The following is an 18,814-nucleotide window of genomic DNA, read 5'->3' as shown; positions in this document are numbered from 1 at the left end:
TGGCCACTACTTTCTCCCAATTTTCTTACAGCGTATGAATCCCGCGTTGAAAAAACTGGTCATCTTCTGAAGCGATCCACACATCAATCCAATTTTTTACTTCTCCATAAGACCTGAAGTGCTGGTCAGCCAGGCCGTGTGTCAATGATCTAAACAAGTGAGAGAGCAACATCTTGAGAATACGGCGGGCGGTGGTAGGACTTCCCACTTCAATGTATCCAAGTATGTCTTGACCACTTTCGCAACATAGGGTCGAGCATTGTCATGCTGTAAAATCACTTTATCATCTCTCTTGTTGTATTACGGCTCAAACGCATTAATTGCGTTCGATAACGATCGCCTGTGATTGTTTTAGTCGGTTTTAACATCTATCCATAATACAATACGCCGAGCTGGTCCTACCAAATACTGAGCATGACCTTTAAAGCGTGAATATTCGGTTTGGCCGTCAACGTGGAAGCATGGCCGGGATATCCCCATTATTTCCTGCGATTGGGATTATCGTATATCTCAAAAACTGTTTCTCAATACTCTTTGACATAATAGTGTACTCAAACTAGGAATAATGACAAAAAATTGAAAAAATCCACGGGACGACTTTTTCAATCACAGGGTGGAATATGAACTCAACGAATTTAATTTTGAATCATGTTTGACTCGCCTAATATGTTACAATAATTTTTATTGAAACACGTCTAAAATAATTACCCTAAGAGTAAGCAATATTTGTCGCGCAAAAGTGTTACTTTAAAGAAATGCCATTTGCCAACTTCGACAGCCTGTATCTCGAAAACTATTCATAAAATTAAGTTGAACCACCCTGACTTTCTTGTTCAGGAGGTCATATTCTCCTACAAACAAAAATTCAGGAAAATTAACCAGTGACAATTTTTCCATTAGGCTGCTGCCTGGTCCTGTCTATATTCAAAAGTTACATGCGTCACTATTCAATAATAATAAACATTATGTATTTTTTTTAAACTACAAATGTAATTATGGTACCACTTGTTACATATACAAACCTATTTGAATCAATTGGAATAAAGTAATGAAAATCATCTATTTAAAACCAGAAATAACTACTAGGCACCCATAGACTAAATTTGCGCAATGCTAATAGGGTAATAACTTATTTTGTATTCAACAATGACGTGCACGATCTTTTAACTCGATATAATAATCTAATCATCAATTTCATATGAGAATTTTAAGTGGATAAAATATGAGTTCTACTAATATCAAAATGGAATAAGTAGGTACGAGTATTAGTGCAAAGTAGATACAGCACTTCAATTTCGAAGTATTTTTCATTCAGAATCGCTGTTGAGTTTAGAATAGTATAAAATGGTAGGTGAGACTCAATCATAAAAGTGGTCGCAAATCATCAAGGTTAAGACAAAATCTTGTGGAAAAGTACAATTTTTCTTCGAAATTCAAAATCTACTTATAAATTCGTTAGATTTTGCTGAATATTTTTAGGTTCTTCGAACACGAAAACTGTATAACTACATAGTTCATTTTTGAGGAATAAATTTTAGAATTCCCATTTAGAATTGTAGTAAAAACCAAAGAGAATATCCCACTTTTGGTAATACATTGTATACAGGGTGATTCATTGGTAAATGTGCGGAAGCTTAGGGTAGATATAGGAATCTGAGGCGAGTCAGAATAACCTATATTTGAAGGGTATATCTCTTTTTATAATCAAGATAAAGAGTACTTAATTTCGTCAATTTCTTCAATTACTCATAACTTTCGAACCTACCTATATATTTTAATAATATCTGGTACGTTTATTCTCTGCAACAACTACTTCATACAGATAGAGCAACTGAATTTTTTTCTGTTCCGGCCTATGAGAATTTAATAAATTAGATTCAACCAAAAAAAAAATCAAAATTTGATAGGATATTTGAATACAGGAGAAAAAACTAAAAAGGGCAAGGTTTTCTCGAACTCCCGTATGCGGTCTCAATAGTCAAAAAATCTAGTCAAACCTGAATATTCCGTCAACACAGTAGATAGGTACCTACCTAATCAAAATTTCAAAAAAATTCAATTTCATTAGCTTTTTATTAATTGATTAGTTTTGGTTTTTTTGGTCACAAAATTGAAATACAACGAAATGCAGAGGTTTGCAGAGGTCTATTCTTGAAGAAATCTTTGATGATTTCAATTAGTGATATCACCACTGAAAACGATCACATCGAGAATTAAATTTATTTATCAAATATTTAAATTGAGAATAAACCATAACATGAGTTCTGAAAAACATAACATTAATACTATAAAAAAGCCTTTGAAACAGAAAAAAAAATCACAAAATTAGCTCAAAATGGCTACCATTCTGCTCAATGCATATCACTTAGACAAGTTATTGATTGTTTTATCCTTTATTAATTATTTTTCAATTTGTTTCAAGCGTTCTCGATTCTCTAAAGTAGTTGCATTCTATCGTTTTTTATTCGTGTCGAATAAACTTCGGATTCGGAAAATTCTCGTTCAAGAAATTGGTCACAATGGCCTTGAAATGAAGTGCAGCCCCATCGTGTTGAAAATACATGCCTCTGACATCAACAGCTGCATCAAGCAAAACAGGTAAAATTTGTTTAAGAAAATCAAAATCAATTTCGCCAGTTGAAAATGGTGGTGACGTGTACGGGTGTACGGAACAACAAATCTATTATTAAAAACAACACACCAAACATTGAATGAAAACCTGTATTAGGAATGGGCCTGTTTCCTAGCAGAAGGAACAAAAGGATTTGGTTTGGCGCAGACCTATGGTTTTTAAATTATTAATATACCATCTACATAAAAACTAGTCGAGTGATTTCATCGCCTAACTCTAACTTCTGAACTTTACCTATTACTACTATATTTATTGAGTATTATCCAAATCGCATGCGGGAGTTCGATAAATACCTTGATTCATTAGTTTTTTCTTCTTGATTCGAATATCCTATAAAATTGAAGAAATTTTGATATACGGGGTGTTTTTTTGGGTTTAATCTTATTTATCAATTTTTCCCAGGCCGAACCTGAAGGAAAAATTCATTTGCTATGTCTGTATAAAGTATTTGTTGCAGGGAATAAATGTACCAAATATCATTAAAATCTATAGGTTGGTTCGAAAGTTATGGGTATTGAAGAAATTGACAAAATCAATGAAACACTCAGTACCTTGATTATAAAGACAGATAGACTTTTTTCAATACTTTTCAATACATTTTTATTGAACGATTTCAACATTTACAGAGTTAATACAAATTTTCAATGGTAATTTATTGCACCTAACTCCCGGAGGAGTTGTTTTGTGCCTGATTTGTACAATTTTATTGGGTTTAGATAATTCATGTGAAAGAATTTAGCATATTACATTACTTAACTTTGAGAACAAAAAAACAAACAACAATAGCATAGATCTATCATCATTTTTCTGTCTTTTAGGTAATCTGGAAAAGGTCTTTATTTGATATAATCAATTGTTTTAGTTTTTTGGAGAAAAGTCTGAAATTCCTTAAGTTCTTCAGCTCCTCCGGGATGCAGTTATATATTTTAGGACCAGTAGTCCATATAAACTTCTGAAATAGTGTTGTATTAGCCTGTGGTATCTGCAAATTTTGTCTTTGTCTTGTGTAGTAAACATGTGCACTTTTGATTGTTGTCATTTTATTTTGGTACATAAATTTCGAGACATTGAAAATGTACAACTGCCGCATGTCCATCATCCAACTGTTTGAGAACAACTGACTTGTTGGAAATCTATTTGGTTTTGAAGTTATCACTTTCAAAATCCATTTTTGCGTCAATATCAATGTTTTTATTCGACTTTCGTAAGTACCGCCTCAAACAACTATTCCGTATGAAAGGACAGATTCGACTAAAGCTTTGTATGCTATTTTAAGTATTTCTATTGGTAAGAACTTTCTCAGTTCATAAAAGGTATACACAAATTTTCTTAATCGGTTGGTTAAGTACTGTGAATGATTGTCCCATTTTAATGTATTTTTTATGATTAAGCCTAGATATTTTATATTATCAGTTTTGCCTATCTCTCCTTTGCAACAACATTCATTGATCCTGCATTTTGTATGGTATGTAATGGTGGAAAAAGTGGGCTGAGATACTGTGGAGTTGGAAAATGTGACGAATTAAGTTTTTTGGAAGTTTAAGCTCAACAGGTTCATATCCAGCCAGCATTTGATTTAGAAAGGCCTATCTCTGACTTAGATTTTACATGTTCCCAGGTGTCTTCGGCGAAAAGTAGAACTGTATCATCGGCGTACGAGATTATATCTCCATTTACATTAATTTTCAACAGGTCATTCATATAAATAAGAAATAGTTGCGGGCCCAGGATTGTTCCCTGTGGTATACCGAATTTGAGTTGTTGGGGTTTACTGAGATGAGCGTTGATTCTCACGAACGATATGCGGTTGCTAAGGTAATTCTTGAAGAGTTCATATGCTACACCTCTTATACCACATGCATCTAGTTTTTTCAAGAGTAATTCATGGGAAATACTGTCGAATGCCTTAGCTAGGTCTATGAAGATGCCAATTACCTTTTTATTTGCGTTCAGGTGGTCATGAATTTTATATGTGAATTGAAATAAGGCATTTTCTGTGGAACGACTTTCTCTGAATCCAAATTGTTGTTCAGACAAAATATTATTTCTTGAAGGTAAACTTTAGCTATGACCGAAGTTACATATATTGTTCTAAAGTTCTTGGGATCATTTTTATCTCCTTCTTTATGGATCGGAGTAATGATGGCGCTTTTTGGGGCATTTGGAAACTGGCCTGTTGTGAATGATAAATTCATTAAATGAGTTAGAACCTCTATGATATAGATTATTCTGACTCGCCTCTGTGTTCTCCATGTACCCCTAGCTTCCGTCTTCTACCAATAAATCACCCTATATGATAATAAGGACACATCTGTTTCTGCATCATAATCATATCATACTCATTCATAAATAATAACACCTTTACGCATATGATCGAAATTCAAACGAGGTATTAAAAGCGGTCCAGATCAAAGAATCACCATAATTTTATCACCTTGGAATTACCGTATAACGAAGGTGAAATGTCACGGACCTACAACGCATATAAAAAAATCATAAACATACACCTAGACAAATATCGATATAACCTAGCCTAATATTATGACGAAACATAATATTATGTCGATTTCAATGTCAGCCTGTACCGAAACGAGAGATAGCAACATCTCGGTCAACAGAGAGGCGATTGAAGAGTCACGTGACATAAAAATGCAGTCTGCTGATGTCTTGCAAGGTAGACCGAGGAGAAAGTAGAGGATTCTATGTCCGCAGGACACAAAAGATGGTATTAAGTTCGTTTTAGCTAATTGCTCGTTGCAGAGAGGGAATTGAACTTTTGGTTCATTATTTGGAAGCAATGAAATTGTTTTTTTTAAGGCCTACCCATATTTTTGACAGTTTCCTCTTGGAATTCGCAAAATTTTTATGAAAGAAAGTCTTGTCTTTTTTTCCCATATTTTCAGCTGAAAAAGTCTCATCAATATTCATCGCTCATATGATCTATTCGGATTGTTATTTCAAACATATTGAAATTATTAAAAAATTTTGCAGACATCTGAGCTGAGCAGATCATAATATAAATATTGATGATACTTTTTTCAGCCGGAAATATGCTGTCATTTCGAACACCTTACGACGATTCATACATGTCATTCGAATAAATAGACTAATTGACATTTCTGAAAGGTTATTTTTAAAAAATTGCAGTGTCTTTCGGATCACCTATGGGGTGATCCGTAAATTTGCAGAAGACTAGAAAATTGTTCGGGAATTTATTGAAAAAAATCATACAATTATCTCGAACGGTTTTGAAGATATGATCTTTAGTTTAATTCATTATATCCATGTTTGTTGAAAAAGTGGCCTAGTCAAAAAGTACCACAGATTAATGATGACAAGTGGGATATATCGAAATTAGAATTCCATGGAAATTACGAGTATGGTATAAAAATTGAGCATTCTTATTCAAAAAAGCATCGTGTTCTACCACTTTCGCACCAGCAATTAGAGTTAAAAATTTAAGCTTATTCGCTGAGAACTGTTGATTTCGACAAAACTTGTATAATTTTCCTAGCCCTGAATTTTCAAGGGTTATCGACCTTCGAGCACTATTGATTCATCCTGTAAAAAAACAATAAATATTAACGACAGGTTTCATAAAACTTTGATTGACATATCAACTCATTCATTGTAGATTTGGAAATCTAGAGTCAAAAATGAATTGAAGTTGAACACATAGGTAAATGATTTGATCGAGCAAATCACGATGAAAGTTTTCTAAAACTCAACATAAGTGTATAGCATTTATCGACAAATAGTTCTGATATGAAAAATCTGGTGGGTTCCTCGGATCCACAAATTTACTTGGAACTGTTGAAAAATCGAGGGCAGCAAAATGTCTCCAAGTCTTTGTAAACGATGTTATGTTCAAAAACAAGGTATTAACTTACAGTTGAACAAATTTTAAATATTAGGTGTACAACTTTACTTTCGCCGTTTTGCAATAGATGGATGTAGCGGTAAGTGGTAGTCGAAATAAAAAAATCGTAGATGTCATACAACGAGCTTAGGTATTTGTAAACGTGATGCCATCGAAATATTAGTCAATTTGTTCTGAATCATAAAGTTATTCTCAATTGAACATGTCAGCTTACGAGCCAAATTCTCGACATTCAAGAGAGGTTTCAATTTTCTACTTTAATATGAAGAAATCTGCGGCTGAGACTCATCGAATGCTCACAAATACCTATGGTGAGGCCACTATTAGTGAAAGAAAGTGCCGAGAGTGGATTCAACGCTTCAGAAAAAAGTGCCGAGACGCTTCAAGAACAGTGATTTTGACTTCGAAGATCAGTATGGCGGTGAAAGAGAGAAGGCATTACTTAATCAAGACTCGTGTCAAACGCAACAAGAATTGGCAGGATCATTGGGAGTGACGCAACAATCCATCCAAAACGCCTGAAAGTCATGGGAATGATTTAGAACCAAGGAAATTGGGTGCTGTACGAGTTGAAGCTGAGAGATGTTGAACGACGTTTGTTTGCTTGTGAACAGCTGCTCGCAAGGCAAAGACGGAAGGGTTTTCTAGTTTCTTTTTCGAAAAAAAACGGCAGAAACAAAGTTGTACGCCTATGTAGAAGAATCATACAAATATATTTTGCCAATTTCTTGGTTTGAATATGCTTTCTTATATGATTTACCTATTTTATTTGGATTAATTCTCAAACTTTGATCCAATCGAAGAAAATTTTGATGGAATTCTCATTGAATTTCTGCAGCTTCCAATATTCCTTATTTTAAAGACCCTACCACTTTATGGATGTAACCTACTAACAATGATTCAAAATGAGCAATAATAATTTTTCCGTTCACCATATAAGGTGATCACAAATGCCATGGCAATAGTTGTAAATTTGACGTATAATAGTATTCTTCTGGAATAAGGATTGTATTCTGACGTATTCGGTGAATTGAACAAATAAATAATGAAATAATACTTGAAGAGAAGGTTCACAATGTCATAGTTTACGTCATAACAAGCATCATTGAAGTTCAGTATACCCTGAAAGTAATAATTTCCAAACAAGAATAAGCAAGATTCTTGTACAGGAAGTGAATATTTCGAAATAAATTCCTTTCTTGTCCTTAACACGGTATTCAGAGTGGTTTCATAACTTAATCGGAAGTGTGTGTGTATCAAAATTAAATTAAATTGGAATATGTAATAAGGTGCTCCTATATTTATTCAAATTGGACTTGAATCAGTTATGACGTCTTGAGAAGTTTAAAGTAGTCATTATTCAATTTCAATAAACTCTCATGAATTACATTTGCATTATTTTCCAGTTGGAAATTTGAAATCTCAAACTTTGTATTGTATTCTGACGACAAACCTTTGTGGGCCAATTGTAATTCTACTCTGATGTATAAGAAATACAAGCTATGACCTATCATAACTTCTGGTATCAAGCAATATTGCGGTAATTTCCTCATAATTATACATAAAAAAAATACTGAAAATGAATGAAAAAAAGTTGTTATCTATTCCTTAAATGATGTGCTTTAATAGGGAAAAAACAAATATTAATGTGAAATTTATCAGCGTAATGGACACGATTTCTGTAAAATCCCATCAAAAAGAGATCTTTTATGAACTCACCATTGCGTCAAATTGAAATTGGAATAAAACAACTGCAAGTTTGTCGTCATCTTGGCGATTAAAAATATCAAATTCTGGTTAACTCACAACACTAAATTTCAACTTTTTGACGTTAATACAAGTTATAAAATTCGTTGGGTTGATAATGTTTCAAGTTAAATAGTTCATGTCCACATAATTATCACTGGTCACTGGTTATATTCTGCATAATCGGAATTGAATTGTTTTTGGTGATTCTAATATTGAAAAATTGCGAATTTTACTTTCGATTTTGCATGGTTTATTGATTAGTCATCGGTAGAAGTGTAAAAGCGCAACATGAATTGGTGTTGATTGTAAAAGTTCCAATTGAATGTTTTCGAAACCGTTGACCACTATTATCCGAAAAAAATTACTGAAAAGATCAATCTATACACGGTGATTCACCGTGATGGCTTATCAGACGTTTATGGGGAACTATGGTTATTATTTTGTGCTGAAAATTTGCATGTTGGGGTTTGAGATCTTTCTCCCTAGTTATAAATTGAGGTTTTTCCTCATTTAAAATTACTCCGTTACTACTCTTGAAGTAGTTGACTGGAATATTTAAAAAAATTGGTTCTAATTTGAAAATCTTCAGTTTTGATGAATTTGAGCCAAGCTCATGATCTACTGATGAAAAACCATGTACATTTTTAGTCCAAACAGTCTTATAATACTACGTTTTTGCGGAATCGAAAATGAAAAAGGTTTTTCCGAAAAAACTTTTTCTGCAAAAATATTAAAAAAAAAAAAGTTCTTTTCCATAAGAATCCCATTAACTCATGATCCATTGATTTCATACCCAAGGTATGGCATACTATTGAAATTGTCATAAAAAAAGCTATCCAATGATTCAATAATAAACTAAGGTGTGTTATTTGAAATAAGAAACTCTGTTTCCGGTATAACCGGAAGTTGTAGAAATCTGAAAATATTTTAGGGAGAAATATCATTGCCTCAAACCCCAACATGCAAATTCTCAGAACAAAATTATGATTATGTTTTCCATAAACGTCTAATAGGCCATCGAGGTGAATCTCCATGTATATTTCCTTAACTACCATGGAAATAACTCACATACAAGTTGTAACTTGGGTCTGGTTTCTTGAATTGTTAGAATTACCGTAAAATGTCGTACCCCCTCAATAGATTTGTTATTTTTTATATTTTTTCGAAGAATGAATATTCTTAGAAACCTTGGAACCGAGGTTTTGATGGTTTTTCTGTCATTCATAAAACCCACAAATCAAAGATCATCAAAATTGGTCCAGGTAAATGATGTGATTCTGGATATTCATTCACATAATGCGCTGAATGTATTGCTACATTTTCTCAATGATTCTTCCGTGTGGCAGAACACCTACTTAATCAAATTTTTTCGCGAATAAAATCCATAATCGATATATAAATAGGCATTTCTCATTAGGTAGATATGCTATATCAAAAATAGACTCATTTTAGTATATTAAAATACAAATTGGAACATTTTCACAACATCATTTCATTACATTTGCATTTTATTACCATGATAATAATTTCACAAATTCATAATTTGCATAGGTGATCCAATTTCACATCTTGATCCTATTAAATTCATCATTTCCTTTTTATATCGCCCTAAACGAATTTCTAATGTATTTGTAACACGTTTCTGGAAATAATTTGAGGATATAATTTTTGCACAGTCATTACTGTAGTGAATGTTCCTGAAATCTAAAAAAAAATTTACGCGTGCACATTTTTTGGCATGAAATCAACGTCGCATTTTTTGTGCCAGAACATAGGAATAAAACGGAATTTATGAAGAAAGAAACGCATTGTTTAGGATGTGCGGAAAACAGATGGTAGGTATGTTGTAACTGTTTTTGGACAGCGTTTTATTGGTACTATTAATCGAATTAGTCATAATGAAAGAATACAATTGAGAACCCCTAGAATAAAATTGGGAAAACACGACGAAAAGTTCAAATATTGCATGAAAAACTGAATTTTTAAAATAAACTCGGTTTAGTTGTACGGAATAACATATAATTTAAAAATATTTCGTTACAAAAGTCGAATGCTAATTTTAAAAGCTATTAATTCTCCTAGCTAGAAAATACGACACTTGAATCTTAAGGACAAGAAATCAAGGGAACAATATTGAGAAAAATCATCAGGTGTTTCACGACGACCCAAAAGTGAGTCAGTTTTTACAAAGAGTAACTGCAAAATCTTCATTATTTCTGTAGTGAATTTTAACAATTTCAATGCGTTGCTTAAGCATGTATTGTTCTCTCTTTACGAAAGGCGTAGTTTTTACTTGTCAAATGTCATAAGAGACAGCTTCATTAGTGATAGCTGCGAAGATAGCGGGCTATTCAAAATGAAACCTCTTATTGAAATTTTTTTTATGGATACAATAGAATACAATAGATATATTTCACTTCAAAGTCCTAGAAGTAATTGTTTTGAAGTTATTAATTTTTGAAATTGGCATTGTATTTAGGTACGAATTTCTTCGCGTTCGAATCCCGCTGCTAGATATTCATCAAAAAATTTTAACATTACGTAGTTGCGTGGCATTGAAAAGCTGAGTTGAGTTGCAGTTTCTAAGTCTGTTAAAATTTTTGTTGCGTGCCATTCAGAGAATGTGGTGAGATTATAATTGGCACACAAAGATTGTTCTTCATTTGAAAGAAGGTGATAATTATAATTTTCATATGAAATTCAGTGGTTTCAACATTCAAAAATCGCATGTGTCTGAATAATTTAAAAGTTTGTGACTTCAATTGACAAAAACATGTAAATTTATTAAAAAATGCAAATGGGAATCCAATGTAATCGAATTTCTAATGATAACAGGCTCTACATATTTCCAAAATCAATTGTGCCGAAATTTTTGTTCGATACAGTATTTGAAATTAAGGTTTTTTTTATTCAAAGCAAAATAGTGATAATTTTGTTTGTTCACGAAGATTAGAAATCAACTCCATCTGTCAGTAAGATTTTCAGAAAAATGGAAGATGAATGACTTGTCTGAACATAAATGTCAGGTTGCGGCATTTCTCTCATCTAAAATAGGCCTACTGTGACATTCAGAAAACATATTATCTACTCGATACATACATAGATCAATAGATCTCGTAGATAGTTTCTACTATCCTACAGTTTTTCTACAATATTCGCGTTTTTGGTATGTAATTTATTGCTCAACCCATGCCTGAGGATATTGCAGAAGGATTTTCATCAATTTTCCAATTATAACAATAATACATTTTGAAAATAAACAATTTTACATAATTTGGTCAATTCTGTTCTATAAACATTTTCGTATACAATATATCTGATTAATTATTCATGCTACCATTACTCCTATTTGAGCTATTTATGAAGGAAATAATGTCTCAAGGAAATAATTAAAAAGGATGTAGCAACAAATTGAATTAATGAAAAATTCCAGTTATTCAAAAGAAAAAAACTCCCAATTTGCATTTCAGAATCATCGACCATTGCAAAATCGATCATCGAAGAATACTGATGATACCACGCCATCAAGGTCAGAACCAAATTAATAGCTACAATCCTTAATTGAAGCATCTTCAGAATCGTTATGAAGAAACTGCTAATTCGGAAACGTAAAAGTCATTAGATATAAATGAAATAACATTTGCATTAGCAGCACCGGAACGAAAAGTTAATGCCAATAATGTAGGAACAAGTTCGCTAATCTAGAATATCAAAGCCATTCCTTGTTGTTTATCAGGCCGACCGACATGTGACAACAACCTCTCCAATATGAGTCAAGCAGAATTGGTGATTAAGAATTGCATTTTCGATATTTGATCGGAAAATAAACAACGAACGAACGTGTGAAATTTTCGAATGCTATTTCCTTCAGATAAACAAAGGAATTCCAAGAAGTATGACACGGATAGCACTAGGAAGGTTTCATAAGAAGAAAAGATAGGAGATCATCATTCAAAAAAATTCACGAAGTAGGGATTTTCGAAAAAATTTCAACATAATTACACTTTTCATAAACAAAATAATACCTAAAAGTATGTTTGGAAGGTTCGATTATACCGCTAAATGTTTTTATATATAGTCCCCAAATTAAGGTTTGAGGATTTCTAAATTTGCCTCTTTCTGATTAAATCGACCTTATTATTGGAATTTACGAATTTTTAAACAATAATTTAATTTTTTTTTTTTTGAGCCTCCTCTTGCTTAGTTACAGCTCCCTAAAGATGGCACTCGAAAAGTAGTTTTTAACTTGTGAAAAGTTCAAAAAATTTTTTTTACATTTATTTTATATTTGTACCAGTTCTCAATAAAAATATTGTTTTGGCATCCGCCTATTTGATAAATTCAAGGTCGAAAATAAATCGAGCCTCCATAACTCAGGCATCTTATCTGATGATATTTTTTTTTCTCAATAACCATGAATTTGAGCAAAAAAATAGAGACCTTATTCGTTAAGAATGGATCAGTTTATACAAAATTATTTTTCTTATTGTAAAATATGAAGATAGAAAAAGTTATTGCGAAACAAGATTGAGGGGTGGCTTTTTCTACCCCCTGGAATCATAGACGAAAACAACCAACAATTTTTTCGAATGTCTTCTCGCCCACATAAAATGTCAGCTTAATTTCGTTTTTTGAATTTTTTGGTTTTTAAGAAAAAAAATTAAAAACTACTTTTCGGGCGTCATCTTGAGGGGGCTGTAACTAAGCAGGTGTGGCTCAAAAAAAAAATTTAATAAAAGACCCACCCTATTTTTGACAAGGAATCACCTCCTAAATTTTTTCGTAAATATTCATATACACCCTGTAGGGTGTAGGGTATTTCAATCAGAGGTTTCACCTTGAATAGCATGCTATCTGAGAAGGTCTTATTTTTGAAGCTCTCATCTTTTGACATTTGATAAGAAAAAATTACGCCATTACTAAAAACGAAATGATACACGCATAACAAATGTGCTGAAATTCTCTAGAAAAATGGTGAAAATTTTGCAGTCATAGTTTGCAAATCAAATTTAGTTTTAGATCGATTAACGATGTGAAGAATCGAAACCGTAAGCGTCGTCTATACCACAACGGGCTGTAGCCCGAAGTGTTGACCAAAAACCCAGGTTAGTCGATTCATCGTCAATTTTGGGAATTGGGTCTTCCATAAAGCTATGATTGATGATTTTATGACAGGAATTGCAGGATATTAATGTGGACGACGTTTATTTTCAACATGACGTTGCTACGTGCCATACAAGCAACGAAATAACCGCAAGAAAATTTCTTGGTCGTGTTATTTCTTAAAAAGGTGATCACAATTGGCCACCGAGTTATTGTGATTTAACACCTTCAGTCAGATATCAGATTTAAGGTCTATATCATCCCGCATTCGATTGAAAACCTTGAGGATGGAATTCAAGAAGTTATACAAGACATACTACCGCAAATGTCATGGAAAATTTGATGAAAAGGATATGATACTGCAACTGTAGCTGTGTCGGACATTTGGCTAATATCGTTTCCCATCTTTAATGAGATTCCTTTCTCTTTACAATGAAATCAACAACAATTATTTTCTTTTGAAATATACACTTTTTTTTATATCAAAATTGGACTTTTTTGAGAAAACCCTTTGAATAGCATATTGTTTGCACACCACTAAAAAATTCCATCTTTTTTGTATTTTCTGCGAATTTCCTCTACACCCCTGCAAATAACGGATAAAATCAAACCGTCAGCCTAAATGTAACTATTCACATCAATTAAATTTAACGAACTTCACATAGAGGATGCTTCAAATTTGATGTCTCACGATGGAAACTCTGGGAAGACAGAATAAAATGGATTGCATAATTTCTAGCTCTCTTTTCGGGAATAAACAAAAGAAAACTGCATGTCGATTTTTTTGTTCATTTTCGAAATATGAACCGAAGTTTTAATTTTCCGTTTTCATCATGATTTCATTAAATTTAGAACGTAGAATGCTGTCGAAAAACGAATTTTCTGGGGAAATTTTCAGACCAATAATCAGAAATGATAATGATGACAATTTCAAATGGCTTGAAAATTCAGAAACATATTGATATGCGGTTCTCAATTGAATTGATTCCTCGAAAAAGAGTTTGGTCCCTTTTTCAGTACTTTAGCAATTGAATTTCGAGCATTTTTCAGAAAAGAAAACTATTGAAAACCGTATATCGGTTTCATTTCCGATATATAAACGAAAATTGGAATTTTCCGGTAGCATTAATTATTTAACTTGAATTAGAACAAGTAATGATAACGAAACTTATTTTTTACGGAAAATTTCAGTCCAATAATTATAAATGATAATGATGGCCATTTTAAATAAAAGTGTTAATTAAAGAAATATTGATATACAGTTTTCGATTTCTAAAAAAGGATAAAATTTGTTTCATTTTTCATCCCCACAATCGATTTTCGGAATTATAGCAGTTAGATAAAAATGGATAACACATTTTCGAACTTTAAGAAAAAAAAGGACTTGAAAACCACATGTTGATATTTCTTTTTTTTCAGGATATAGGAACGAAACTACATTCTCATCAAACCTTCAATACTTCCACATTGGTTCTATTGATGCTATCGCTATGAAGCGAAGCCTTATTCAAGTTAAATTTTCCTTATGATTCGAAGATCATGCTGAAAAAAATCATTTTTTTCGGCAACCGTCCGGGAAGTGCTCTTTTCCCGGACGCTTTTTCTCTGGGAAAGTAGCATTTCCCGGCCTAGTCCGGAAAGTACGTACTTCCCGGACTAGGCCGGAAAAGAATCATAGAATCTATAGCAACCGAGATAACGGCTGACAGTTGATATGAAATTAGTTGTCAAAAATTTGCATGTTTTTTGATCGCAATCGCAATAAAATATTGAAAGCAGCAGTGATAGTGTTATTTTACATGGTTGCCGAAAAAATATTGTACGCAACACGCCCGAAAATGGTTTTTTTGGACTCACAGACTTCCAGGACTCGCTTACGCTCGTCCTGGAATTTTGTCTATTCGTCCAAAAAAACCCTATTTTCCGGACTTGTTACGTAAATTACTATATCATAAGTTATTGAGTTATAATAAGGCTATTCCTTTCTAGTGAAAAACTAATTCTTTTCAGCATAACCATCAGATTCTACGGAAAATTTTACTCCAAAAATTTTTTCATTTCAAAGCAATTTCATCAAACATTTAGGAGTTATGATGGTTTGATGAAAAAGGAAAATGCAACTTTTCATTCTATTATCTTTTCTTTTTTCCATTCAGTTCAATTGAAAGAACAATTTTTCAATTATTGAGAAAAAGATATTTCATATGGGAAACGAAACACTGACAAATTTTTGATCATGAAAACAAATGAATTGGAACTTGATAAGGATCAAAATTAATCATCATCCACTGCATTTTAATACATTTAACTTCAATTTTGTGTATAAGTATTTCCGAAACCAATATGGAGTTGGATAATGCATTTAACGAAGGTACTAAACTGGGTTATCAGAAAAATGCTGATGATTTTGCAGAAATAGAGGTAATATCCTATAGAAAATGATCCGTGTTTTATTATTCAATTAAGATGCGGGCAATCGGTATTGCGTGCGTAATTTTCATTAAGGCGAAACTAAAAACATTCCACCGAATCCGCTTGACTATTTTAATTATAATCCTGATAAAATATTTTTGAGGAGGAAGCCAGGTTTTTTATCGTGAAATTTTTACAGCGAGACGCTGCTTTAAAAATCCCTACTTATAGATTTCATACTATTACTTATTGTTCTTTTTAAATATTAAATAAAATTGACAACTTTTTTTCTATTCCTCCACAAAAATATGTATTTATGATAATATATTTGGTTTATTTTTGTCTTGGAATATAATTCCAAATTAATAACCAACCAAAAGAAAATTCAAAATAACTAAAACTGTACAAATGGGGCAACTGCTTCAAAAATCACTTCTTATAGATTTATACTATTATTTATTCTTTATAAATATTAGAAAAAATTGATAACCTTGTGTCTATTCCTCCACAATAATATATATTTATGACATGTTTGGTTTATTTTTGTCTTGGAATATAATTCCAATTCTAAAAATGACAAAATTAATAACCAACCAAAAGAAAATTCAAAATAACTAAAACTGTACAAATGGGGCAACTGCTCCAAAAATCACTTCTTATAGATTTATACTATTATTCATTGATCTTTATAAATATTAGAAATAATTGATAACCTTGTGTCTATTCCTCCACAATAATATATATTTATGACATGTTTGGTTTATTTTTGTCTTGGAATATAATTCCAATTCTAAAAATGACAAAATTAATAACCAACCAAAATAAAATTCAAAATAACTGAAACTGTACAAATTGAGTAAACGGTTAACAAATTGCAATTGGGGAAGTTCGCCAATTGTAATTTTTGCGAAGAAGATATACAAGTGGTGAGTTTGAGTTGGTAAATTCAGTAATTTTGTTGAACTATAAGGTACTGATGAGAAAAAATTGTATTATTAAATACAAAAATTTCGAAACGTAGATACATCTCTCTTAATGTCAATTCAGTTTTTTAATTTATTAATCGTTTACTCAATTTGTACCGTTTTAGTTATTTTGAATTTTCTTTTGGTTATTAATTTTTTCACTTTTAGAATTGGAATTATATTTCAAGAAAAAATTAACCAGATATATCATAAAGATATATTATTGTGGAGGAATAGACACAAAGTTGTCAATTGTTTTTTATATTTATATTGAATATCCTTCATCAAGTAGACTCATTAAACCTTTATAATTTATTGTTCTATCCACTTCATACAAAATCTTAACTTGTAAAAATTATCGCGGTAATTTTCGTAAAATATCGAGTTCATGACAAGAAGACGCTAACATTAATTCCAAAATAAATTTGCGAAGTTCAATGAAAAGGTCGATTTAATTTTTAAAAAATTAAAATTTTGGTTTTCAGCCATTTAAACCAACTGATCGTCGTACCAAATTTTACACTCCAGGTTGTCATACTACTTCAAAAATCTTCCAAAGTAATTCATCAAAAAAAAAAAAAAAATTGCGAACTAACCTTTTTAAATCCAAACCAACTGATGTCTTTCAATCGCATTGGCGGTTCACTCACAGCATCTGCGGATACTTTGCGCGCACAGTAGTAGGCTATGATTGATAGCAAGCAGTCGGGTAATGGAACTAACAGTCTTGTCACCTTGCTACTCATATATATGCAATAAGTATTTCAGTTACGATTATCTGCTAGGTTTGGGTTTCGCAAATATTGGTCAGGTGTTGAGGAAGGCGATGGGCCTGGGAATGGTCAATGCGAGATCGTTCGTACAACGAATTTTACTGATTGAATCTAGCGCACGTTCCCCGAACAGAACGTTAGGTTGATCATTTCATCACGTCGTATTTTTTTTTTAATTTAAGGTCATAAGGTTCTACTCACAGATGACGAATTCGTCCTGAAATTCTATTCTTATTTTCACTTGTATCTTTCCATTATTAGTAATGGCATAGTTTTTGCTTGTCAAAAGATGACAGCTCCGATTTCTGATCTTGAATGAAGAGACTTCTATATTGTTGTTGTTTAAATATCCTTTACAAAACACCTAGATCCAGTGATATTCAAACTGAACCATCCGACTTAAAACCCAAAAAAGTAACCCCTAAATTAATATCTAGGTAACTAGGTAACTTCAACATTTCTAGTTGCTAAACATATATAGGTTCTTTATTAATTAGGTAAATATGTTCTGAGGCTTGCCCAATAAAATGCCTTGATTTGTTCACCAGACAAAATATTTTAGGTTTAAATTTATCAATCTGGCGTAATTTAGAATATCCTGAAATATCGATATATTCTTCTGTAAAAAGTGTACAGCTTTCAGCATGGAGTAATTTAACCATAATGTATAGGGCGTCCCAAATTCTAAGTTCACTAAAAGCAGTTCGAGAACCATAAGATTTAGAGAATAAATCTTCAAGGAACACGGAGTTCTCATTTTGGATATAGAACAAAGTTTGTGTTTCTTAAATGGGACTTTTAAGAAACACCAACTATGCTGTTTATCTCTAAACGGTAATTGATTTTTATGATCTGTAATGACTATCATATGAACCACAAAAACTACTGAATTTTGTTTTTTAATATCTCGAACAGAAACCAATTTATAGCGAAATAAATATAATAATAATATAGTCATTTTTCAGAAACGCCCTGTAATTCGAGCCAATCAAGATATCTATGATCTGCTTTCTGTTATTTCGAAAAAGAAGCTCGGGGATCCTTGAACATTTTTTCTCCAAGTATTAACAGGCCAATTCAACAATCCCCGGACTACCATAGTAAATAAATATTTTTTTTGCAAAATTCAATTTTATTATTCATAGTTGCCTTCAGCGATTATAGCAATCTTCCAACTTTTCGATACCATTTTTGAAGTACGATTTGTTTTTCGCTTCAAAATAGGCCTGAGTTTGGGCAATTACTTCTTCATTGGCGCTAAATTTCTTTCCAGCGAACATTCTTTTGAGGTCTGAGGACA

At 32.1% G+C, this 18,814-nt stretch overlaps 1 protein-coding gene across 2 annotated transcripts in view; it reads right to left on the bottom strand.

The window, feature by feature from the left end:
* Nucleotides 1-18,814, bottom strand: part of LOC123684287 (proton-coupled amino acid transporter-like protein pathetic) — a 57,165-nt gene that overhangs the window by 32,930 nt on the left and 5,421 nt on the right. Inside the window, exon 1 of one of the 2 annotated variants that reach the window (XM_045623481.1) lies at nucleotides 17,338-17,483. The exons of the other annotated variant lie outside the window; for it this stretch is intronic. The gene's annotated coding sequence lies outside the window, so the exon portion shown is untranslated. Of the gene's footprint in view, nucleotides 1-17,337; nucleotides 17,484-18,814 lie in introns of those variants that run through there. 2 annotated transcript variants of the gene reach the window in all.

Source organism: Harmonia axyridis, chromosome 7 (genome assembly GCF_914767665.1).
Source record: "Harmonia axyridis chromosome 7, icHarAxyr1.1, whole genome shotgun sequence".
Lineage (NCBI taxonomy): Eukaryota > Metazoa > Arthropoda > Insecta > Coleoptera > Coccinellidae > Harmonia > Harmonia axyridis.
The sequence above is the reverse complement of the archived record's forward strand: the minus strand, read 5'-3'. Positions and strand labels throughout refer to the sequence as shown.